At 45.5% G+C, this 26291-nt stretch overlaps 1 protein-coding gene across 1 annotated transcript in view; it reads left to right on the top strand.

The window, feature by feature from the left end:
* Positions 1 to 26291, top strand: part of SLC7A1 (solute carrier family 7 member 1) — an 84904-nt gene that overhangs the window by 17602 nt on the left and 41011 nt on the right. Inside the window, exon 2 of the mRNA XM_025364217.1 lies at positions 22258 to 22357. The gene's annotated coding sequence lies outside the window, so the exon portion shown is untranslated. The remainder of the gene's footprint in view (positions 1 to 22257; positions 22358 to 26291) is intronic.

The following is a 26291-nucleotide window of genomic DNA, read 5'->3' as shown; positions in this document are numbered from 1 at the left end:
TGGCAAATGTTTTAGAATAAATGAAAAGCAAATAGGGCTTTCCACAGCTGGTGACAAACTGACCCAAGCAGAGGAGTGGAGGAGGAGAGGGTCTTGGGGTCCAGAAGAACGTGGTTCTCCGTGGTTGCCCAGCACGCCAGGGCTAGCAGTGCTTGGGGTGATCACAAATCTTTTGCAAATGCTATCATGGGACGTGCCGGCCCACAAAGCCTGCTTTGTGAGCTCCTCCAAAGACAGGACACTCGGCCAGTGGCGACTAAGGTTGACCAAGATGTTATTTCTTGTGATCTTGGCTCTCCAAATACAGGCTCTGTGGCATTTCAGCGAGGAGCAGGACAACTTGGTGGCCAAGAGGTCCATCAGAGATGCCTGGCATGCATTCTGCACGTCACTGTAAAGCAAGTTGCAGCCCCAGCACGGACACAAACCTCTTGGAGCCAAAGTTCAGATTTCCCTGTTCTCTCCAGTGTGTGTTTTCCACCTGTCCCCCTTTACTTGGGACTTCCCAGAGCCACACGCCCAGGAGACACTGCTACCCTTCAGTTAGTGTCACTTCTCCTGCACTGGGCACCCAGCTTCCTCCACAGCCTCACCAACCCCCGCACCAACGAGGTACTTGGAGCTGACTTGTGCATTTGGCTCCAACTGTGGGAGCCTGCTGAATCTGGCGCCTGGCTCTGGCTCACCCTGACCCAGTTAGGTGGGAGTTCAGAGTCAATGCTGGATGCCAGCCCGGCCACCAGCATGAGGTGTGGAGAAAAGCCCCAGACACATTCAGCAACAAAGTGGCTGGGAGAGAAGGTGGCTGTCGAGGTGCAGGGAGAGGAAGCCCCTGCCCCATCCAACCATTGAGTTCACTGTACCTTTGCTCATTCAAGCTACAGTGAAAGACCTTATGCCAAATTTCATTTGAATTTTAGAACCGACCTTGTGTTTCACTGCAGATAAAGCAATTTGTAAACTTCTGTATTGGCATTTAAATTGAGGTGATTAAAAAAAGACAACCAGCGAATGGAGGTGACAGGCTCGGGCCAGGGCCCTTCTGACCCAGGGCTACCTGAATGGGAAGTGAGAGGAGCAGAGGTGTTGGCACCAGACACACTTGGGTTCTAGCCTGGTCTCTGGTGCTGACCGGCTGTAGGAACCTGCTCCAGGCCTTCCTCTGCCCACTCGCCAGGTGCCGTGTTCCAGGGTATCTGAGAACTGAGGCAGTGGCTGGCCAGTTCTCAGTACAGAGCTGCACATTTATCAGTTGGGCAGCAGTTACCAGTTTCCTTTTTTTTCCTCCTCATTCTTTCATTTAGTTTTAAATGGCACTAGAGATGGTGCATCTGTTGTCCTGGAAGCCCACAGGGCACTAGGAACAAGGCTCCTCAGCAAATGAACAGACCAAGTGGACCATTGGGATGGCCCAGACATCCTGTCCTGTCCCCCCTCCTTCTCTCACTTTCTGCAGCTCCACCAAGTATAGGTTTGATTTGAACTTGGTACTGTTGGTGTCAGCCTTTGGAACGTAGGGAGGGTGTATGATGCTGAGAAACGGTGATATAATGCAAGTAACAGATTCCCAATTTCAACAGCATGTCAGTCGCATTACCTAGTTCTCTGCTGTTAGAAAACTGTTCAGTCTTATCTGAATATAGTTTGTGTGGTTCTTCCTACCTGCGGGAAGCTTTAAATTTCTTTTGTTTTCTTTCCTTTTTTTTTTTTTTTTTTTTTTAGAGACAGGACCTCATACTGTTTTTTAATGATTAAGTGAATGACAGAGAACATCACACTTTTACCATCTATCTTCATCCCTTTGTAAACTAAGCTCCTACTCTTCTAAAACCGCTCGCAATTTCAATTTCCTGTCTCTTGAATTAGACAATCTCCTGATCTCTTCTCGGTCCTCCTAGAGGTCTCTCACATGCTGTACGTGAAGAAAGCCTCCTTCAACAGACCCAAAAAATGAGAGGATCTGTAGAAAGGAATGGCCAACAGTATTAAATGTTTCACAGACACCGCAGGGGGTGATCGCAGCTCACTGCAGCCTTGACCTCCTGGGCTGAAGCAATCCTCCTGCCTCAGTCTCCTGAATAACTGGGACTACAGGTGCACACCACCACACCTGCTTAATATTTTAGAATAGTTTTTGTAGACACAGAGCCTTGCTATGTTCTCCAAGCTATTCTCAAACTCCTGGCCTCAAGGGATCCTCCCATTTCAGCCTCCTGGAGTGCTGGGATTATAGGCATGAGCTACCACACCTGGCCTAAATTTCTTGATAACTCCACCAGTGCCGTGAGTTCATGTTCTTGTTCATGTGAGCACTAGGCAACATTAAGCATTGATATTTGGTGAAAATTAATAAAAAATGTACTTTCAGCTCTGAATGGGGAGCTCTGTAGGCCTTTCTGGAAGTCGCAGGGCAGGGGCAGATGACCACAGTGGGCACTCATGTACCTCAAGCAGGGACAGAAATCTTTCTGTGGGCCAACTTTGAAAACATTTGTACTGTATTGAAAACATAGACTACATTTGGAATCTAAACTTTTTAGACATTGGTATGAAAAACCTTTGGTTTAGTTTGTGCATAAACTTACTTTTAGGCTCACTCTTAACTGCGTCATAAACTACCTAAAAGTAGATATTTTAGGGGATTCAGGGGCACATTTGTTTTATTACAAGTGGTATTTAATAGCATATCCAAGAGCTAAATACACCTTTAGTTTAGACTCTTATTTAAGTTTGTAAATTCTAAAGTTGGGTCCTTTAGCACAATGGAAAGTTTGCAGAAACAAAACAAGTAAAGGTTTCTTTTTAAAAATTCATTGTGTACTGGGGATTTATCATACGTTGGAAGCAGTATACAGTACTTGGCTTTTAAAACTATATGTCTTCTTCTTTTTTTGTTGTTTGTGTTTACTGTTTTAAGAAGATCTCCCTGGGCATTCTTCCAGCACAGATCGAGAGAAATTGGCACTGGGTAGAATCATACTTTTATGTATAAGTAAGAAAATCATGGTGTTCTTAGATATTTGTTTACTTAAACGCTCCTGTAACTAAAGAACAGTTGCAGTGGTTACACAAAGGGCATAGAAAAAGTGCCTTCTGAACAAGATTAGCTTGAGCTTAGGAGGTGGCAGCTTTTCCTCTCTGCTTGATTTGTGTGAATCTTAGCATGTGCCTCATTAGGTGTTTTTGTTCATTTGTTTGACTTGGGCCCAGGACGGATACTTGTGATTTGTGCTGCAAATAATCCTCCACTGACAGACTGGTTAAAAAGTAAAGAATATTAGCTGCTCCAGTGAGTGCTACGAAATGTTAAGGTTTATCCTAGACCTTGGCTTTCCATTTTTGGATAAGATTTCAAATTTCAAAACAGGCTCTTTGAGAAGACAGTCCCCATCCATGTATTCATTTGTTCCACAGGTATCGGGTGAGCTCCTACAGGTGCTGGCACTGACCTTCCCAGGTTGTTGCCCTTGTGGGCCATAACTCCCTGGCATCATACAGGTAGAGTGATAGCACAGGCAGTTGGCCAAGAACCCTGTTTTTTAATGATTAAGTGAATGACAGAGAACGTCACACTTTTACCATCTGTCTTCATCCCTTTGTAAACTAAGCTCCTACTCTTCTAAAACCGCTCGCAATTTCAATTTCCTGTCTCTTGAATTAGACGATCTCCTGATCTCTTCTCGGTCCTCACCCCCTGCGGTGTCTGTGAAACATTTAATACTGTTGGCCATTCCTTTCTACAGATCCTCTCATTTTTTGGGTCTGTTGAACGAGGCTTTCTTCATGTACAGCATGTGAGAGAGCTTGTCAAAGAACGGAGTCATTGCTTCTTAGCAGCTGGGTATGCAGAAATGCCTGTGGAAGTCAGAGCTCATGGTCTGCAGTTAGAAAGGTGCTGGGCAAAGGCGAGGTGTTCAGGCCTGAGGCCTGAACTGTCAGTACCCAACTAGGGTTACCAGGTTTAGCAATAAAAATACTGGACACCCAGTTAAATTTGAATTATAGATAAACAGTGGATCCCTTTTTTAGTATAACCTTTTTATACTAAAAAATTATTTGTTGGCAATATTTGGGACATCATTGTGATATATTTGGGGCATACTTACATTAACCAATTATTGGTCATTCACATGAAATTTAGATTTAACTGGGAAGTCCTGTATTTGATCTGACAGCTCTTTGCTGAGCTACCATTGAGTCACATCGTCTTTTGTGGCTCCTGGTGCACTTTGAAAGGGGAGGATGTGGGCCTTAAGGCAGACACTCGGAGTCAGACACTCTGGTTTTAGAGAAGTCTGTCTGCCTTTGGACTCTAGAATTGCACCTCCCTGTCATTTGTGTGCTACTTCCTCCTTCGGCTCCCAGAGTGTGGTGGTCCCCGCGATTCTGCTAACAGCTGCCTTCTTTTCTCCCAGGGATTTCACTCCCAGCAACATGTGCCTCTGGGTGTGCTCCGCATCCAAGTTCCTCGTTTCAGATTCTCACATCCCCGACTGCTTGCCAGATAGTCCTCTCTGTTCTGCTGGACACAGGACATGTGGCAAGACTGCTTCTTGATCCGAGGATATTTTGACTGTCATTTACGAGTAAAAATATTTTATCAGATACATGTCATCACCGAAGAATTTTTTGATGACAAGATTGTCCTGATTGAACTTCAGTTTAAATCATTGTGTTTTTAGAGCGCAGATAAACCATTTAAATTTTTCATGTTTCATGACATTATTCTCTCTAGGATAGATTATTCGCTATCTACATTTTCAAGAAAGGTTTCTTGTATGTACCAGCCACTTGTCTGTGGCAGATCTGATGGCTTTGGCTTCTGTCTCTGTTTCTCCTGGACCACTTATCCCTTCCAAGTTGAGTTTTCCTCCCTCGAATTGTACAGCTTTAGATGTTGGTTACCATGCTGAGTTGACCTTTGCGGTTGTGTGTGTTGGCTGCTTTTGCTTGGTGTGCTGAGAGCAGTCCCATGCAGGTTTCCCAGGGTCACCTTCCCTGCCCAGCGCTGGTCAACTATAGTGCTCGTGCCCGTATTTTATGAGCTTCTGATCACTTTGTAGATTCCAAACTGGGGCAGAGAGCGACTGGGGGAGCCAGAGGGGTAGGGCTACAGTGTCTTAGTGAGGGCCACCCTTAGCTCACATTCAGTGCTTCCAAGTTTAGGATTTCAGAGTTACCTTGGGCTCATTCCCTTCATATTGATAACTGATGGCATCCGGCCAGTCCTTCCTTCCCTACCCCTCACACGGTCTTCTTCCTTTTCATTCTAGTCCCATGCCCTCGTGCCGTGAGTCCTGAGTGTTTCTTCCCACCTCCTCACCCTCTGTCTTTCCAGCATCCTCCTGCGTGGCCTCTGTACTTTTTCTCCCCTGTTAGATTACACTGGCACCTACCCCTTTACACGGTGCCTGCCATTCTTGACAGCGTGTGCGTGGAGTAGAAAACCCAATGAGTGACTCTTGCGTGAAGCATCCTGGCTCTGCCCTGAGGGCTGGGGGAGCCCACACTGGTCCACTGGGCTTCTCTGGTGACAAGTGTGACTTGGTGTGGGACCAGGTGGCCCAGACAGCGTGTCTCACTTGGAGGTGTGCTTGGGAACCACAGGCGGCCTCTGCACCCTCATCAGCTGCATTTTGGGGCAGTGTTATGCATGCCACAGGCAGCCTCAGACCTGGGCATTGGTGCCTCCTTGGCCACTGGCCATGAGGCCTGCTTCCCTTGTGACATTTCACTTTGACCTTTCCTTTGAAGGTTTTTAAAGCAACACTGTACACGCAAAGGTCAACAAAGAAGAGTGGATGATAGGTGGACAGAAATGTAAGTTAAAAGGCAGGAAATGAGGCTGCTTAATACAAGCAGGTTGGAGGGGATGAGCAAAACAAAAAATGCCCTTGAAATGATGCTTTAATCATTTGTCTTTAGAGACGTAAAGCGGGACATGGAAAACAAACATTTCCATTCAATGTATACACAGTTTGCAAAACAAATAACTGGGCTTTGTGAGTGTCCAGACCTCCTGGAAGGAGGAAAGTGGCTCTGGACTGGGCAATCCTTTTCCGCCTGAGTTCAGAGTGGAAGACATTGGGAAAACTGCCCCTCTGGTGGAATAAGTAAAGCAAAAGCCTTTCATTTCCTTAATGAAATGTAATGCTTCCAAATTTGGCCCAAAAGCCAAACTGAGATGAAAAGGCCTCTGGGTGGAACGGGACCATCCATGAGTGAGGACCCCCCAGCGGATGTCTGGTGGTCACTTCATTGCGATCTAGAAAGGCCACAGCCGTGGCCAACCCTCCACCACCCCGCATTCAGGCACCGCCAAGCGCTTTGGTGGTTGGTGCTATAGAGAACGGGACCTTTACATATGTAAATGTTCTAAAATTAAAATCGACCATAAAGTGTCGTTATGTTATGCTTTTACAATTTCCCCATTTTGTTTCTGTTTTAAACAGTTTTAAGTCAATTTTAATATTTCTGGGCAGCAGCCCTCAAGTCTTCCCTCCATCTGAATCAGGGCAGATGAAAATAAGTCAAACGATAACCTTATTTTATTTTTTAAACTGTATATTTGTATAGTACGTTTTTGATTACAAAATACATTTTTTGCTATTTTAAGGGCAAAAGCTGCAATTATTTTTGCATCAAGCTAATACCTTCATATGGTATGGCAAAAACAGGTGTCATTTTGGGTACTTAATGTTCACAGCACTTTATAAGTTGGTTACTAATGAGATGTCTTATACATTAAGAAACTAATAATAGTAATATAGTTGACATATAGCACATACTATGCACCAGGTGCTCTGCAGTGCTTTACATACATAAATTCATTGAAACCTCATCTTGCAAAGGAGAAAAGGGAAACTCATGAAATTAAATAACTTGCCCTTTTTTTTTTTTTGAGACAAAGTCTCTCTTTGTTGCTGAGACCCAAGTACAGTGGCATGACCATGGCTCACTGCTGCCTCTACCTCCCTAGGCTCAAGTGATCCTGCCATGTCAGCCTCCTTGGTTGCTGGGACTATAAGCACAAGCCACCATGCCTGGCTAATTTTTTTTTCCTGTATTTTGTAAAGACATGGTTTTGCTATGTTGCCCAGGCTGGTCCCCAACTCTGAGGCTCAAGCCATCTATCCGCCTGCCTTGGCCTCCCAAAGTGCTGAGATTATAGATGTGAGTCACTATGCCCAGTCCCATCATTTTTTGAATCCAGTTTGGCCTGAGAGTTTAGCTTCTATCTTGTTTCACTGTCTCTTGAGCCTCACAGGAGGAACAAGGTGGAGGTAGGGGGGCGGGTGTGGGTGACACTGTCATTATTCCAGTTTCAGATGGTAGAACTGAAACAGCAGCATGGAGTAGCTTGCTCTAGATCACACGGCGAGGGCAGGCCTTCTGATTCCTCATCAGATCAGTGAGCAAATATAAAATGGGACGTGGAAAGAATTTTTCTATTCAATGGCAAGTCAATGACAGTGCTTGATGCAAACCGCTAGGCCTTTGTACCCAGGCACGTGGCAGGCCCTGGCCGCCTCCTCCATGCTGAGCTCGGGGCAGAGGAGGTTCAGCAGAGGGACCACTGCACATAGCATAGCAGCCATTCATTTAACGCCAGAGGAACATGTGAACGAGCTTCCCCAGGATTCCCAGGCGGGTGGGGAGCTGCTAGGTAATTTCACCTGGTGGCCCACCCAGGCAATGTGATTATGTGATTGTGGCATTCAGGGAGCTTCCGCATTATGTTAGAAAACTTTTGTTTCTGGTTCTGTTTTTCTTTTAATTTGTGTAATGTGACCAGGACGTCTGTGGCCCGGCTAGCCGGCAGCCGTGTGCTTTGTTCCCTAGTTGGAGCCTGGCCAGCCGCGGAGGTGGATCCGAGGGGCCTTTGGGGCGACTCCTGCCTCAGCCTCTTCGGGCTCTGATAAGCACCACTGAAACTCTTTGAGGTTCAGTGTTCTCATTTATGAAATGAGGATTGATGGTTGCTTTTCTAGGTGTGTGAAAGACCTAGCACAGTGTCTGCTGCATACCAGCTGCTCAGATGTCATTGCATTACGTTGAAGAATTTTTTAAAAATCTGTCTTGATAGTGCAATGTGTTGTTGTAAGTGATCACTGGACTCACTGTGGGTACTCTTGAGAATGGGGTGGTGGTGATTAGTCTGGTGTCCTTAGGAGCTTGATTTAGAAGGAGGAGGGCTATCATGTGATTATTGCAGCCCCCGCCTCGTGGGGTCAAGCCTTCACACTTGCAGTGGACCTGGTGGCTGCAGACATCCAGAGGTCACTGCCCCTAAGGCTGCTGCCATCAGGGGCCCTGCAGGGAACAGAGTGCTTTCTCAGGTTGGGCAGTTTGAGGTGAGTTTAAATAAAGTGACTTTTTACAAAGGCAGGGCAGGGGGTTCACAGCCTGGAGTAGTGAGGGGGCCCTGACCACTTCTAACACCCTCAACCTGAGGGGAAGGGACGGTTTTGAGGCTGCAGCTGGCTTTGTGAAGGGCCGATCTCCCATGAGACAGCCCGCAGAGAGGGTCCTCCCTCGCCTCACTCCTCCCTGCCAGTGTCCAGAGAGCTCGGGTTGCACAGGTGGGCCTTGTAGTGGGGAAGGCAGGGAGTGGCTCTGAGGGCAAACAGGATGCAATTTCAGGCATGGGGCACAGAGCCAGGTGCCCTTGGCTGAGCTGAGGACAAAAACAAGTCAGATGAGTTGTGCAGCCCACATTTTTGTTTGCTTTAGATAGGAGTCAGTTCCTAAAATGGAATCAAAGTGACTGGACAGAGACCCGTTTTGATGAATTTAAGCTGGTGGCTTCTTGGGTAATCTTCCTTTACTTGCTTAGAAGCCTGGAGACCTGTCAGGTGCGTCTGAGTCATTCGGTGTATTAGGACTTGAGTTGCCCTGTGGCAAAATAAAGGGATGGACTTGATCAGGGCTTATCAAGCGGGTGGCCTACAGGGCCAGGTAGTACATATTTTAGGCTTTGCGGCCACACAAGGTCTCAATTGCATGATCATCATCTCCTTTTTCTTCTTTCTCTTTTTTCTCCCTCCAAAATCATTCATAATTCATGGTCAATACAAAAATGGGTGAAGCGCCATTGTGTGTCAGCTCCTGGACTAGATCGTCAGTCCCCTGTGTGCTTTGTGCACTTCTGTGTGCAAGGTGATTTTAGGGAATGCACGCGCATTTTTATTTTAATGGCATGTGAGTTCTAATGTGTATTAGGAAAAATAGATGACTAGCACCTTAAGAGTTCACTACCCATAGATGTAGCTACGCGGGGCCCTCCAGGAAACAGTTGGCTCTCGCAGGCTGGGTGGTGGATGTGAGTTTTAAGACCTGATTCCAGGTAATTTTGGTGGTGCTCCATTTATGAGAGTAGTACATGGTGGTTTTTAAAAAAATTGCCTACATTATTAAAAGATGGATTCCTTTAAGGAGAAATGATATAAAGGCCAGTGTCCATACCACACAGAGCAGAACCTCACAGAAGAGGTACAGTGTAGACTGTGGGCTGGAGTGGATTAGATCAGCTCACTCCTCCCCAACACCACACTCCTTGATTATCCCATGTTTTAGATGTAGCCTGTTGGACCATTTCACATTGATGAAAATGCTCTCCGCACTTTGAGAAGTTTCGTGTAAGTTTAGAGGAGAAAACAAGAGGGCAGAGCCGTTTTTTCGATGGAGGTGGGCAGCCCGCCCACCCTGCCCCTCTGTGAAGAGCTGTCCCCTGGCTGGGAGCTCTTTAGAGTCAACCCCTCCTCGAAGTTAGAGCCACTTCACCCTCCAGGGCATGCACATTCCAGCAACACAGCTAGTGATTAAGGCCCAGGAGAACAAATTAAGTCCATAAAAAAAGTACAGAAATTCAGAGGCCAAGACTTGCGAGTGCTTGCTTAATTCCCTTTGGTAATTACCGGCTGTCAGTCTCCCTGTCCCTGAGCCTGTGCTCCTCTCACGAGCTCCTGGCCACACCCGAGACTTATTTGTCTCTGTGGGCTTCTTTAGAACTACTGCACTGTCTGGGTTGCATCTGTGGGAGGGATGCCCGCCTGCAGGGAGTTGTACCCAGCAGCTTGTAAACGCCCAGGAGTGTGGCACGAGCTTACCTGTCAGGTGTGCCTTGGCAGAGAAGAAGCTGCGGCCAAGCCCTGTGAGCATTCCGAACATTCAGTGCTGGAAGCATCCCAAAATCTGTGTCCCACTCACTGAGTTGGGCATGTCTTTTCCTATCCTCCCGGATGACTTCTTTGCCCTGGTAGTGAGCCCTGACGGCCTTAGGACATACTGGCCTGGGCTAAGAGACTGTTGCATTTTGACTGCCTGATGAACTTTTACTCTTCTGATTACCTCTTTAAGCCACCCTTTCTTTTTGAGATCCTGGACCATAGGCACCCACAGTGAGAGAGGTTCCCTCCCCCCACACCCTATTTTGACCTAAAAGCTTAAAAACCATGTGTATGGCACTATGTAAACCAAAAAATACTGCAACCTTTCCCGTTTTCATTATTCTGCGTCCTGTCAATGTGAAGTATTTAAGCTGTGTATTAAAACAGGAGCTTGTATTTGCAATGTAACAGAACACCAGAAGATGAGGCGGCAGTTGTAGGGAGAGTTTATCAGATAGGAGCTAATTTCACCCTCATGAAACTCTCAAAGCAGAATGACGGTTGCATGTAATAAATAGCTTGTGCAAGTAGAGTGGAGAGCCTCTTACCGACGGCAACTGGAGCCATGATGATTGATTTCTGGGGGAGTGGGGTGGTAGAGTTTTGACTTGAAGGAGAATCGAAGTATGTGGGAGGAAGTGCTGCCTTAGCAACTGAACTCGAATAGAAGTTCAAGTTCAAATCTGCCTGTTATGGTTAGTGGGAAAACTATACTGGGGTCCCTTTGGATTGGGCTCCTCTCGGCCTTTTTTTTTTTTTTTTTTTTACAAAAAATAGTTTTATAAATCTAATTTACATAGTATAACGCTCACCCATTGAAAGTATAAATTCAGTGGTTTTTAGCAAATTCACAGGGTTATGCAGTCATCGCCCTAATTTTGGAATATTTTTGTCACCCCTAAAAGGAAACTCGTACCCATTAACAGTCATTCCGCACCTGTAGCCAAACCCTGCACAACCACCGAACTCCTTTTTATCTCCATCCTGGACATTTCGTATAAACGGAATGACATGGAATGTGACCCTTTGTGCCTGGCTTCTTTCACTCAGCATCGTGTTTTCAAGGTTCATCCGTGTTGCAGCGTGCGTCAGAATGTCATTGCTTTTTATGGCTGAATAATATTCCTTTGTCTGGATGTGCCACATTTTGTGTATCCATTCAGCAGTCGATGGGCGTTTGGGTTGTGTCTGCTTTTTGGCTATTATGAATAATGCTACTGTGAACATTGGTGTACATTTTCGTGTAGGCACTTGCTTTCCTTTATCTTGAGCATTGACCTTAATGGGATTGCTGTATTGTACCTCCGTGCACTTTCTGAGGAATCTTCCTAGTTGTTTTGTTTTTCCATTTTGAATTGTAAGTATTTTTTAATTGTGGGAGAATACACATAACCAAACTTACCATCTTAGCTGTGTTTAAGTGTGTAGTTCAACCACATTAACTACATTTACGTTGTTACACAACCAGCACTGCTGTCCTCCTTTACTTGGGTTTTGGTGAAACAGTCCACACCATCTCTTAGGCCCCAAAAAGGATAAATAACTTTGGCTTTGACTCAGCAAAGAGGTGGGTTAACAATGATCGAACGCACCGCCTTTTGAGAGGTGTGAGAGTCTAGACAGGGTGATGGTTCCTTGGCCCAGAACCTCAGGATCCCTTCTCTGTACAGATGCTGCTGTGTTAGGAAGCTTTGGATAAGAGGAGCAGGGTGGGGATAACTTGAAGAGGCTGCCCAAGAACTGGGAGCGGGAAAATGGTAAGGTGGGCTACTGTCTGCATCCTAGAGGAGCCCACCAGGCGTGTTTGAGGGACACTGTCTTTCCCAGGCCTTTCTCCGGGCCATAAGTAGGTGCACAGGGGCTTTTTTTTTTGTAGTGGTCTGAGATCCACCTGTGCCCTGGCAGATGGCAGAAAGGGGTCCTGAGTATAAAGGACTGTGGATTGGATTTACTGAGTCATGGGAGAGTGTACAAGTGTGGGCCAAAGTGTGTAAGCGTGTTTAGGGAAGACCTTCATAGACCTAGAAGAGATCCTGGAGAAGGTGGGCCTAGATCATCGACAGCAGGCCCCCTCTGCCCCGCCTCTTGGGAGGCCAATGCCCTGGCGCTCCCTGAACCCTTTGTACTCCTCCAGGCCCTGTTCTGGGAATGCCTGCTGGGTCTGTTGGCTCTGCCCTGAAGTCTCCCCAGGCCTCCTTTCTCTCTCTGCTGGCCACCTTGAGATTACCACGCTGCGTTTGTACTGTACTCATGCATCTCCATGAGCCGCTGTCTTCCCTTCTCAGTAACATAGTCACCTCCTCACTGGCAAGGTCTGTATTTTGTACTCTTTCGGGTTAAGTCACTGGCAGACAGAAACATCAAATATCCTAATTCAGGATGGATGCCACAGTCTACCCAGCAGCTCATTAATGAGATAATTCTTTAAAAATATTGACAAACCATTAATTAAGAGCTGATTATTCACACATCAAACAATTCTTCACTTAAACTAGAGGATTTCTTTAAATAGCAGCTCCCCCTGGCTGCGTTTTTCTCTTTGTGTAGTTTATTAGCTATTTGGCAGAGAAATTTCAGAATGCCAGCTACAAGCCAGTGCAGTTGAAGAACAGAATGTAATGAAGCGAAAGTATTTCTGGAAGCATGTCATTTATTCAAAGAAATTATCTAAGAATGTATTTATTTTGAAAAGCGCTTAATGTATTTATATACATAATCTCTTTATTTTCTTAAATAATTCTTTGAGCTTAGCAGTCATTTCTGCATTGGAGAAGGCAGGATATTGAGATTCAGAATAATTTGTCCAGGCTTATTCAGCTAGTCCGTGGTTGAGCAGGGATTGATATCAATGCCTTACTCAAGACTTGGGCCTCCTCATCCCATTGCCTCTGACTGCATTTGCTAAGTGGGAGGATCGTCCGTGCTTCTAATTAAACTTGTACTGTAATTTCATTATGGCTGTTGCCCTAGGGGAGCTATTGTAAGTCTGGCATAGAGTTTCAGTAGTATTGAAAATAATGGAGCATCGTGGATTTAGTTAGATGCACACCCTGAGGTTTGAGCTGAGATTCCGCTTCACAGAACCTACTTTATGCAGCTGGTTTTTTCACATGTGAAGCAAGTGTAACAGCTGTATCACCTTCAAAGGCTTGGCTTGAGTATTAAATGAGATGACATACTCATTTAAGAAGACGTGCCTGAGGAGAGAGGGCACTGGTGCATCGCAGGCACTTAGCAGCAGTGTTAGCCTTTGTTGTTATTCTTGTCGGTGGGCCTGTAACTGACTTCACAAGTGCATTTATTGTTGACTGAGCCAGAGGTGAGCTGTTGCAGGATAGTTGGTGAGAGCATGTCAAATGGAAGGCGGGAAATGACCGAGTGGAAAATCAGTGTATTCTTCCAGACCACCCCTTCCTCCAGCCCTTGTCCTCCCTTCCTCTTTCTCCCCACTATTTTCCTGTGTTAGTCATGGTTTTCCTTTTACTGTCTTGAGAGGACTCGTGCATTTGGTGACTGTGTGGTCCTTCCAGCTCTTCCAGCTTAGGACCTGGTGTTTTTAAATTCTCATTGGCCAGCAGAGCATCACTTGTAGAGAAGCTGCCCTCCCCATGGTGAAAACTGCCTCTCACCAGCTAAAGATTGCCTTCCCCCAGGAGCACCAAAACCCTGTCTTTTTCGGGACAGGAGGACTTGTTAATAAATTGGCAGTGGTGCCTTAGTTTCAGAGTTGAGCTGCCTTTCCTGAGCATCAGCATCTCATCCATAAAGCGGGGATGGGTATCCCTGCCCGTGCTGGGAGACCCATGACAGCACAGAGTAGTGCTGGCAGTCCCGTCTCTTCAAGCTGCCTATCTTCTCCATGCTGCCTGCAGGGCGAAGGCATCCCCAGCCATTGTACCAGCTGTCAGATTCACTCTTAGAAACCAGAGCCTGGGCCGGGCGCGGTGGCTCAAGCCTGTAATCCCAGCACTTTGGGAGGCCGAGACGGGCGGATCACGAGGTCGAGAGATCGAGACCATCCTGGCTAACACGGTGAAACCCCGTCTCTACTAAAAAAATACAAAAAACTAGCCGGGCGAGGTGGCGGGCGCCTGTAGTCCCAGCTACTCGGGAGGCTGAGGCAGGAGAATGGCGTGAACCCGGGAGGCGGAGCTTGCAGTGAGCCGAGATCCGGCCACTGCACTCCAGCCTGGGCGACAGAGCGAGACTCCGTCTCAAAAAAAAAAAAAAAAAAAAAAAAAAAAAGAAACCAGAGCCTGGATTCATTCCAGTGGGAAACTTGTCTTGGTCTCCTGCATCTTCTCATCCTTTACTGCTGTTCTTCCCCTACTGCTTCTTAGCTATTCACTACCTGGTTCAGGGACATCAAGGGTTCTCCCGGGGTGTGATGACAAAGTTTTGCTTTCCTGTGAATATGTTTGTGCCTATTTTGCAAACAATATTTGTAATTTTTAATATTATAATTTGAATAGTGAAACATTAAAAAACCCACTCAAGTAACTTTGTAGAACACTTTGCCGTCCACCATTGCACACGGTAAGGCGGGCTTTCTCTGCCTTGGCACATTATGGATCATTCTTTGTTGAGGGAATGCCCTGTGCATGGTAGGATTTAGCTGTATCCTTAGCCTCTGCCTGCTAGTCGACCACCATCCTTCCATTGTGACAACGTAAAATGTCTCCAGACATTGTCAGATGTCCTCCAGGGGACAGAGTCACCCCCGGTTGAGAGCCACTGCACTGCAGCCCCCAAATCTGTCTTCCTGGTCTCTCTCATTGCCCCTTTTGGAGCCATCATTAGATTTACACCAGTAGGTTAGAATGGCTTTCTCTAGCCTTTTGCAGTGCACAGCACAGAAGTCGTGTGTAGCCTTTTCTCAAAGTATTTTGCATTTCAAAGGAAGGATGAATCATGCAATTTTGAGCCAAACGATCTTTTCCTGGGTGCAAAATGAGCTGGAGTAGTTTTAATTATTGAAGGGCTGGAGGTAGGATAAATATCTTGCTGTTTCTTCCTTGACCACATTTCCTTTAGAGTTTGTCATCTCCCATCCCCTAGTAAGTATTGTAGAACCACAAATACTATATAGATTGTGTGGTCTTTCCAACAGCTTTTGCATTTAAATTTTGTTGCTTCCTCAGGGAGTGGACAGGAACTGGTATAGGTTCCAAATAAGAGTGGAACCAGGGCAGACATTAGAAATTAGGAGAATGCTACAACAATGATAACTGTGTGAGGTAATGCATATGTTAGTTAGTGAGATTCAGTCGTTTCACAGTGTAAAGGTTGAGGATGCCTTATCGAAAATGCTTGGAACCAGAAGCGTTTCGGATTCGGGATTTTTTTCAGATTGAACTATTTGCATTATACTTACCAGCTGGGTGTTCCTAATCAAAAAAAAAAAAAAAAAAAAATCTGAAACTAGAAATGCTCCAGTGAGCATTTCCTTTGACAATCATGTTGGTGCTCAAAGTTTCAGATTTTGGAGCATTTCAGATTTTGGATTTTTGGATTAGAGACACCCAACCTGTGTATACACTTTAAAATATCATGTTGTACATAGTAAATATATACTATTTTGTCTGTCAGTGTGAAATATAAAATGAAATAATCTTAAAGTAGGGGAAGAACTATTGACATTCTCATGTGGAGACGAATCTATTCTATGAGTTAGCCTGGGGACTGTTGAGTAACAGCTGGAACATTCACTGTCATCAGGTAAAGGACAGGGCGTGATCATGGGGAAACTGGCAGGCTGAGACTATGCTATGCTGGGATGGAACTACGGAAGTCAGGAATGCAGGGGAACGTGATACTTGACAGGTTTGGTTGTAGTACCATTCATTTGTGCCCCTTGCCATTACTCTATTGCTGCAGTTAACAAGAGTCTGGATAAATATAAGATTTGGACTTTCAGGACTGGAAGGCTCAAGGACAGAGGGGATGCCCCCGTTTCTGTGTTTCAGAAAACCCTTTGGGAATTGCAGCTCTCAGTGTGTCTGCAGAACAGCTGCTGGGATGGTCACCTGTTGACGCAGTCCAGTGGTGCCATGTGTGGGGCCCATCACAGAAGGGGTGGAAGGGCCTCAGACCACGAGAGCCTCAGAGGGCAGTTCTGGATTCTTCGGTGATGCCTGTGGCCTGCCCTTGTGGTTCCAGGGATGCTGAAGTCTTCACTGTGCACATTAGGTTTTGATTTCTGTCCTCCATCGCTCTCTTTGATCAGTAAAGTTATTTCAGTCTCAGCGCAATGCTTTTAACAGAAAACTCATGGAAATTTCAAGACAATATTTATGTCAAAGGAAAAATTGAACTAATTGTAGTTTGCCTTTTCAAACTAGAAACCCCCTCTTTTTCCAAGACTCTGACACCCCCGACCTATCCCCTCGGCAGCTGCCTGGGCTGTTCCACAGGAATCTGGCCATCCAAAGGGCTCGGCTCTCACCAGAGTTATTGGTTGACTTCACAGAGGTCTCCCCACTGCCTTGAACTGTGGTCCCTTGTAGCTTCATTCTTGACACCCCCTCAGTGCGTCACCGATAATGGTGACATCGACCTCCTGCTGGGAATGAGCACCTGCACATATGGTTGGCGCGCATTCTGTTTCTCCTTGTTTCATGCAGTTACTTCAGGAGATGGGAAGTGTGCTGCCTTCATTAGGGTTTGCTCCGTTCTTATTTTTTGAAGAGGCATTCCCATTAATAGAACATTAAGTCCACAAATATGGGGATTTTGGTCTAGTTAGTTCACTGCTGCATCCCCAGTTTCTGGAACTGTACCTGGCACTCAGTACATAACTGTTGAGTGAAGAATAGAATAAGAACAGGCGAAGCTGCTATGTAAGTTGCCAAAAAGTTGGGCATTATGTTTAATAAATTTAAAGGTTTTTTTAGTGGTTCTTATCAGTGTACTTAGTGGAAAGACCTGACTCCTTTTGATTTATGAATCGTTCAGTGGGATATGTTTTCTGATATTTTGGGGTTATTTTATGCACAGATTTTCTCTTGGCCTGCCGGGTGTCCACTATAAATATACAGCCATGGGCCCTGTAATGATGTTTTGGTTTATTATAGACCTCATCTATGAGAGTAGTTCCATAAGATTATAATAGATCGGAGAAATTCCTGCTGCTTATTGATGTCTTATCCTTTGTGACATTGTCCTGCTACGCGTTACTCACGTGTTTTGGGTGGTGCTGGGGTTAACAGACGTACTGCATTGCCAGCCATCTAAAAGTATAGCACATGCAATTAGGTACAGTAGATAATACTTGATAATAAATGACTGTGTTACCGGGTTATGTATTTACTATATTATAATCTTTATCATTATTTTAGAGTGTAGTCCTATTTACAAGAAAAGTTAACTGTAAAGTCGCCTCAGGCAGTTATTTCAGGAAGTATTTCAGAAGAAGGCATTGTTATCACAGGAGATCACGGCTCCCTGTGTGTTCCTGCCCCTGAAGACCTTCCAGTGGGACAAGACGCAGAGGTGGAAGACGGTGACATTGATCATCCTGGCTCTGTGTAGGCCCAGGCTAATGTGTATGTCTGCATCTTGGTTTTTAACAAGACAGTTGAAAAAGTAAAAAAAAAAAATTCAAAATAGAAAAAGCTTGTAGAATAAGGACATAAAAATATTTTTGTACTTTTGTGTAATGTTTGTATTTTAAGCTGTGTTATTATGAAAAAGTAAGAGTTACAAAAAAGTTCGTGAAGTAAAAATGTTGCAGTAAGCTAAGCTTAATTTATGACTGAAGGAAAAATATTTTTTACACATTTAGTGTAGCTTCATTGTACAGTGTTCCTGAAGTCTCCAGCAGTGTGCAGTCGTGTCCCAGGCCTTCACATTCACTCCCCTGTCACTCACATTCACTCCCCACTCATTCACGTTCACTCCCCCCACTCGCGTTCACTCCCCTCCACTCGCGTTCACTCCTACTTGCGTTTCACTCCCCCTCACTCACATTCTCGCCCCCCTCACTCACGTTCACTCCGCCCACTCGCGTTCACTCCCCCGCACTCGCATTCACTCACATTCACTCACATTCACTCCCCTCTCATTCACGTTCACTCCCCCTCTCTCACGTTCTCGCCCCCCTCCCTCACGTCCCCCCCCCCCCCCCCCGTTCCCCCCCCCCACTCACGTTCACCCCCCTCACTCGCGTTCACTCCCCCCCACTCATTGACACTCAGGACAACCTCCAGTCCTGCAGCCTTTGTTCGTGGTAAGTGCCCTATAAGGAGGTACCAATTTTTATCTTTTGTATCTTATTCTCGCTGTACCTTTTCTATGTTTCCATTCACAGATACTTACCATTGTGTGACTGTTGCCTACAGTATTCAGTACAGAAACATGCTGTACAGGTTTGTAGCCTAGGAGCCAAGGCTATCCCATGCAGCCTAGGTGTGCAGTAGGCTATCTCACCTAGGTTTCTGTCAGTACACTCTAAGTACACTGCAGGATGTTCACACGAGGATGAAATCACCTAAAGACGCATTTCTCAGAACACATCCCTGTCATTAAGTCATGACACATGACTGTATTACAATATAGCCACATGGTGTCACAATCCCACTTTTACAGTCCGCATGTACTCCTGGAAGCCCATCAAGGGTAATGTTGGAATGCTGCTTGCTATATTTTTGAAACAAATGGAACTGAACTCTTTACGTCTGAGGCGTAGCATTGCATTACTCTGCTTTTAACAAAGGAATTTTCAAATCTCAAAAATTACAATAAATTGGTTGGAACATTTTTGGATTAAAGGGAAGTGATGCTAATGAATTTATTTGCTATGCATTCCAGTCCCATTAATCCTGATGAGTTCATCCTGGCTTAACATATGGCATGCCTTTCTTTAGACTTTTAAGTTTAGCATTAACTGCTTTTATACCACTACAGGAGACTGCGACTGGAGCAAGCGTCACTGCGGCAGGCTGCTGAATTCATGCCTAAGGAGCAGGACAGCAGCATTCCTCCTGTTGAGTGTATATTAAGCTTGGCTGTGTTCATTTCACTGGGCAACCTTTTAAGCACTGGTTCTCAAACTGTAGGGTCTGGAACCCTTCTGACACCCTTAAAGAGTATTGAGGACTCCCAGAAGCTTCGCTTATGTGGGTTGTGTCTATCAACACTTATGAATTGGAAATAAAATGTAGTCTGGGTGCAATGGCGTACCCCTATAATCCCAGCACTTTGGGAGGCTGAGGCAGGTGGATTGCTTGAGCTGAGGAATTTTGAGACCAACCTGGGCAATGTGGCGAAACCCTGTTTCTACGAAAAATACAAAAAATTAGCCAGGCATGGTGGTGCGCACCTGTAGTCCCAGCTACTTGGGAGGCTGACGTGGGAGAATCACTTGAGTCTAGGGAGGTCGAGGCAGCAGTGGGCCAAGATTGTGCCGCTGCATTCTGTCGCCTGGGTGACAGTGAGACCCTGTCTTAAAAACAAAAAACAAACAAAAAAAAAGAAATTAAAATTTAGAACGACTTGAAATAAATGTCTTAATCTACCTAAAATAACAAGGATTAACCCATTTTGTGTTACTATAAGTAACATTTTTATGAAAAGTAACTATTTGCCAGAACAAAAATAATTCAGTGAGAAGAGTGGCATTGTTTTACATGTTTATAAGCCTCTTTAATGTTTAGCTTATGGCAGCTGGATTCATGTATGTGCTTCTGCATTCAGTCAGTTTGGACGTGTTGTTTTAGTTGAAGTATGTAAGGAAAATATGGCTTCACAGGGATGTACCTAGAAAAGGAGGAACACTTTAGTGGCCTTTTCAGGTAATTGTAGATATTCTTTCTTGATACTACATTAAAACTCCACAGGCAATAGTGGGTTCCACTGTGGAATCTGAAGCCATCTCAGTAAGCTCTTTGTTCTAAAATGATGGGTCTATCTTGCACTTCGAATCAGTCTACACATTTATGATTCTGTTTTACTGAATTAATGTTTTACTGAATCATGTAGATCTTCCAAATGCTGGCACATTTCATCATATATTTTTAAAATATCACATTTGTTAACATTACCCCCAGTGTCATGGAAAAATTCAACTTTTAGGGAGCTGTCCACATCTTGATGACGAATACAAGTTTTCTGAAATTCCCATTTTTTTCTTGAAAGCTCTCAAATTTTATCACTCGAAGCAAATGTTGTCAGTTGTTTCCCTTCTACATTCTGCCCCTTTTCTTCTAGAGTTAACTTTTTAAACTACGAATCCCAATCATGGCCCCTTGGCACCCACCCTGCAGTGGGGCACCAGTATGCTGTGTCCCTGGTGGGCTGTGAGCCTGACTTTATCAACCTTCATTGTTCTCGGTGCTCTCATGGTACATGATAGAGCATCAAGAAAGAGCAGTAATTGACAATTAGGGACACTTGATTATGGACTGTGTCTTTTTTCTTTTTTTTTTTTTTTAATTATACTTTAAGTTCTAGGCTACACGTGCACAATGTGCAGGTTTGTTACATATGTATACATGAGCCATGTTGGTGTGCTGCACCCGTTAACTCATCATTTACATTAGGTATATCTCCTAATGCTATCCCTCCCCTCTCCCCCAACCCCACGACAGGCCCCCGTGTGTGATGTTCCCCACCCTGTGTCCAAGTGTTCTCATTGTTCAATTCCCACCTGTGAGACCATACGGTGTTTGATTTTCTGTCCTTGTGATAGTTTGCTCAAAATGATGGTTTCCAGCTTCATCCATGTCCCTACAAAGGACATGAACTCATCCTTTTTTATGGCTGCATAGTATTCCATGGTGTATATGTACCACATTTTCTTAATCCTGTGGACTGTGTTTTAAATACTATTGAATTAATGTTCAGTTCCACTGGTGTGATCATGGCATTACAGTTTGGTAACACAATGTAATTCTTAGCAATTACTTATTGACATATTTAGAGGTAGTTGTCATGATAGATATAGCTTGCTTATCATAATGGTCATAAGGAAAGCATATATTTGTCTAAAGAGGGATAAAGCAAATATGGCAAAATGTTAAATATTGGGAAGTGTAGATAAAGAGTAAGCATTCAACTTCTGTAGGTTTGACATTTTCAACATAGAAAGTGAAAAGGAATGAAATATCAATGTAGGATGAAATATCAATGTATGAAAGATGACGCAGGTGGGAATGGAATAAGATTCCAATTGTGGGCAGTCTGGTTTGCTGCTAAGTTATACAACTCTAGCTGTTGATGAGCATGTTTATGTGCATTTTTTGTGTAATGATAATCTTATCTGGGTTCACATTAGGTGCAAATCATATTTCAGACAGCTTAATTAAACCTCTTCAGCTCCCGGGCGAGTGCAAGATTCTGTGCAGAGTGTAAATGGTAAGCTTTAGAAAACAAAGGACTTTATATGCCATGCATCTACGAGGTTCTTCCTAGCGCGTCCTCAGGCTGCGTTCATACCAGGTACTCCCAGTCACTGGCCAGCACGATTCCATTCCAAGGCAACAAGGTCCTGCTTCCCAGATTTAGGATAACCTTCTGCCCATGCTGAGACTCTTGGTGTTATGGGCAGACGTGTGCTCCGTGCTGCCATGGCAGCTGTTAATAGTACCCATAGAACTCCATCACTAAATGCTCGATTGTACGAATTGGAGTCCAAGTGTTTTCAGAAGACACCAGCTAATGTTTTCTGCCCCTGCTGACCTTGCTGGTCAATACCAGTGTCAGGAGCGGACTCGCTCCCCTTCTTGGCCCCTAACCGGGGCCTCAGAGCTTTTGCATGCTTACGACTGTGCCCTAGATTTGTGGAAATTGCCAGTGTGACGCTTTTATATCTTCCTCTTTGAAATATATGAGAGTCGATTTCAGAGGTAAAGCAGTGGAATCTCTGGTGTGGAGGGCATCTAGTCTGGCTTCCCATCTTCTCCCTGAATTCTCCTGATGACGCCCCCATGGTGGTCCCCTTTGCCGTCAACCCTGTCTTCAGTTGCTGTTAAGGTGGCACGTGTTTCCCACTGCAGGGCTGAGCTGAATCCGTTTTCACTGTACCAGCCACAGACTTGGAGATTCTGGGGTCGAAACTGAACATATCTGATGGCTCTTCCTTGCCTTTCAGGATTCTGAAACCTTCCTTGTATCCGTCCTGACACTTCTTTGCTGCAAGATCGAGGCTGTCCTCTGGTGAGAAGGTGTTGAGGCTTCACGTCGTATTCCAGGTACAGTCTACCTGTCAGCATGACAGCAGCATGCTAGAATATGTTATTCTGTCTTGTGCTAGAATATGTTATTCATTTAGACTGCTGGTTGTCTGTTGACTTTTTAAGTTAACTGTCAACTAAAACCCCCAGTTGTCTTCTTTTTTAGATTCCCAACTGCTGTAATTTTTCAGACTCATGTGGCTAACTGTCCAGACCCATTAACCCAGCAGAAAACAAGCTTGTCTTTTCACTTGAGTGTGTTCCTTAAATTCCTGCATTTCCTTCCAACAGAACTCTTGATATCCTGTGGCTGGCCAGGCCTTCCATCCCTGAGGCCTGGTCACCAGGGCAGGCTCTGGGGAAGGATCAGCCTGGAGCTGTCCCACGTCATTCCTGGTGCGGACATTGGGCACTGTGTCTTGTGCTCTGTGTGCCACCCAGCTCCTGGGCACTGGCGTGCAGCACAGCGGCTGTGTTTCTCTGTGTGACTCCTGGAGCCTTTGCAATTCTCAAGGTCAAGGGCTGCTTCCAGTTCTCTTCCTACCCCAGAACTTTTCATCTTGCTCCCATTCTTCTGACTCTTCTCCTTACTTCTCTCCCTTTTACTTAGGAATTCTGCTGTAACTCGTTCCTGGTTCAGGGGCTGTAGCCGTCTGCTCTAGGGCAGTGGTGTTTCAGGCTGTTCCTTGCAGCTTGAGAGTTAATTCCAAGTGGGCATAAGAGCCAAGTGGGGCAGGGGGGCAGTCAAGGCTGGCCACTGAGGCTCTGTGTCCCCTATCTTTCTTTAAATACAAGTAGCTTCATTTTTGTCTGATTTTTCTATTTGGGTTTGGCGTAGGATGTAGTTTGGGTGCCGAGACCAGCTCGGTCGGAGACCCTAACCCAGCAGCGCTAGAGGAATTAAAGAAACACACACGGAAATATAGAGTGTGGAGTGGGAAATCGGGGCTGACAGCCTTCAGAGCTGAGAGCCCCAAACAGAGATTTATCCACATATTTATTGACAGCAAGCCAGTGATAAGCATTATTTCTATAGATTATAGATTAACTAAAAGCATTCCTTACGGGAAATACAGGGATGGGTCTGGCTAGTTATCTGCAGCAGGAGCGTGTCCTTAAGGCACAGATCACACATGATAATGTTTGTGGTTTAGGAACACCTTCAAGGGGTTTTCCGTCCTCAGTGGGCCAGGTGTTCCTTGCCGTCATTCCAGTAAACCAACGACCTTCAACGTGGGCATCATGGCCATCACGAACATAACACAGTGCTGCAGAGATTTGGTTTATGGCCAGATTTGGGGGCCTATTGCCAACATTTGGGAAAAAAAGTTCCGCTATAAAATACTTTAAACTAATTGCTCTGGCCATTTCTCCATTAAACTAAAAATGTTTACTGAGTATGGAGGCTTCATCATTATCATTGCTATTTTATTACAAAAAATAGAGCTAAAACTCTTCAGTTGAGGGAAAGAGTGTGTGTGTGTGTGTGTGTGTGTGTGTGTGTGTAATGACCCTCACCTGACTTGTCTCCCACTCTCTCTCATTCTTACAGTCATTTGAGGCCATTCATATAGTTAATTCTGAGACTGTGGCTATATTAGGAATGCAGACATACCCAGGCTCAGCAGCCCACACTGAGATCTTAATCAGAAGGACTTCTGGGGGATATAGCCAGTGACCTTTGCCACATGTAAGCAACTTTGAGCAGGCTGCCTTGAAATAAGGAGGAAGGAGGGGCTGCCCACAAGCTTCAAGCTCTGGGGGAGGATTAGGCTATAAGTAAGCACCTTGTTTATGAGGCTGCTACAGCCCTGTCAATGTCAGAAACAAAGGTGCAGAATTACCAGGTACACCTTCCCAAAGACAGTGGGTAAAATTAGCTGCCGGCCAGCAGGGAAGTGGGAGGACATTCTGCCCAGGCCAGAAGCCACTGTGTGTTGGGGTGTGTGAGCCTTGAGCACCCTTTTCTTTCCTTCCCTGTTTAGTTGCATAATTAGTAGAATGACTTGAATTAGAGTGAGTTCATTCTGCATTCTTCCCCCCTCCACCGCCCCAGTCAGATGTGTTTCTGCTGTCTTGACAGACTATTTTAGAACACCTTCCGGTGTTACCTGACACTGGGGCTGGGCGTTGACATCTGAGTGAATAGCCTAAGTCAGAGTCTTCCGCTTCTAGGGCTGGGCAGTGCATTATCAAGGTGTGAGGGGAAGCCCTTGGGTGGTGTTGGGGCACAAGTCCTGAACCCTGTCTGAATCGGGGGAATTTATGGCTTACTGGACACCGCCATGATGTCACCTTTTCCTGTTGAAGAGAATCAGGCCAGGTGGTAACATAGGTGCCACATCTCCTGGAGGCCTTTCAGTCTTGGCCACACTTGTTGTTTGGTTTATCACATTCTGTCTTCTCTCTTCTGTTCTGTTCCCTGCGCTTCCTCAGCCTCTGCAAGGAGAGAGGGCACATAGTAGGGGAATAATAGGTAGTTGTTGCATGGGTGGATCATTGTGAACAGTTGCTTGCTTCTTTCTTTCCATAGTGTGCACTCTGAGGGCAGGGACGATGTATGGTCTCATCTTTATAGCTCCCATAACTCCCTACAACCATGGCCCAAGGAAGATCACCCAATTTTTAAAAAACGAAGTAACAGCTATTTAATATATGGCATTTTTCCAGGAGGAGGAAATTACTTTCAAATCATTCAGCCTCCGTTAAATGAAATAGTTTCAGGCAAAGTCGTGGTTATCCCCACCACTGAAGCAATGTATTAAAGAAAGTTGCTGCTCTTGTTCTTAGACCCACAAGGATTCAGTGAGCAAATGAACGCCAGTTCACTCATTATCACACGAGAGTGTTGGGACCATGGTTAGTCATCTATTTCTCTGGCTTAAAACAACACACATCTTATTTTCTCAATGTTTCTGTGGGCCAGGAATCAGAGCAGGAGTCAGGGCTTAGCTGGGGCCTGTGCTTGGGGTCTCACCGGGCTACAGTCTGGATGCTGGCCTGGGCTTGGTGTTCATCTGGAGGCTTGACTAGGGAGGTGTCCTCTTCCACGTTCCCTCAGGTTGTTGGCTGAATTCATGTTCTCTAGTTGTAGGATGGAGTCGTGGCCTCTTTTTGGCTGACGTGGAGGCTGCTGTCAGCTCTGAGAGGCCACTCGCGGTTCCTAGCAGCTGCCTGCATCTCCCAGAAGCCACCTGCAGTTGATTGTCATGTGAGCTTCCCCAGCATGGCTGCTTGCCTCATCAAGCCAGCCCAGCACAGGTCAGCTTTCCTTACTCCTTGGAAGGGGGAGCTGAAAAGTGGTTGTCATCTGCTGTCTATTTTTATAAGAAATTATTTTCTTCCTTGCTTTTTTTCTACATTTGTCCCTGATTTTAAACCTTCTACAGGGTCCCAGCCCAACAGGACCCGTTTACCCTTGCAGCCAGCACGGATGCCCTGAGCCATCACTGGCCCGGCTGGCTGGTGGGTGGCTCCGGAGTGCCCAGTCCTACTTTAGGAGCGAGGTGGGTTAAAGGGCTTTTTGTGAGCTGCCTTGGAACTTAACTGCAGCTTTGTCATGTTGTTTGTATAGGAAAATGTGGTCCTGGGTCTCAGATGACTGGCATGTCAGTGAACTTTTAGCAGGCAAGAGGTCCTTATACAGTAGGTTTTTCTGTGGCCATGGGGACTGTAGAGAATATTATTTGGGGCATATGTTAAAATGTCTCTTTTCAGCCTTTAAGAACTCTTTAAGAAACAATAGAAGTGGCTGGGCATGGTCGCTCACACCTGTAATCCCAGGACTTTGAGAGGCTGAGGTGGGTGGATCACTTGGGGTCATTCAAGACCAGCTTGACCAACATGGTGAAACCCCATCTCTACTAAAAATACAAAAATTAACTGGATGTGGTGATGCACACCTGTAGTCCCAGCTACTCAGAAGGCTGAGGTGGGAGGATTGCTTGAACCC

The sequence above is a fragment of the Theropithecus gelada genome, chromosome 17, assembly GCF_003255815.1.
Source record: "Theropithecus gelada isolate Dixy chromosome 17, Tgel_1.0, whole genome shotgun sequence".
NCBI classification, from domain to species: domain Eukaryota; kingdom Metazoa; phylum Chordata; class Mammalia; order Primates; family Cercopithecidae; genus Theropithecus; species Theropithecus gelada.
The sequence above is the reverse complement of the archived record's forward strand: the minus strand, read 5'-3'. Positions and strand labels throughout refer to the sequence as shown.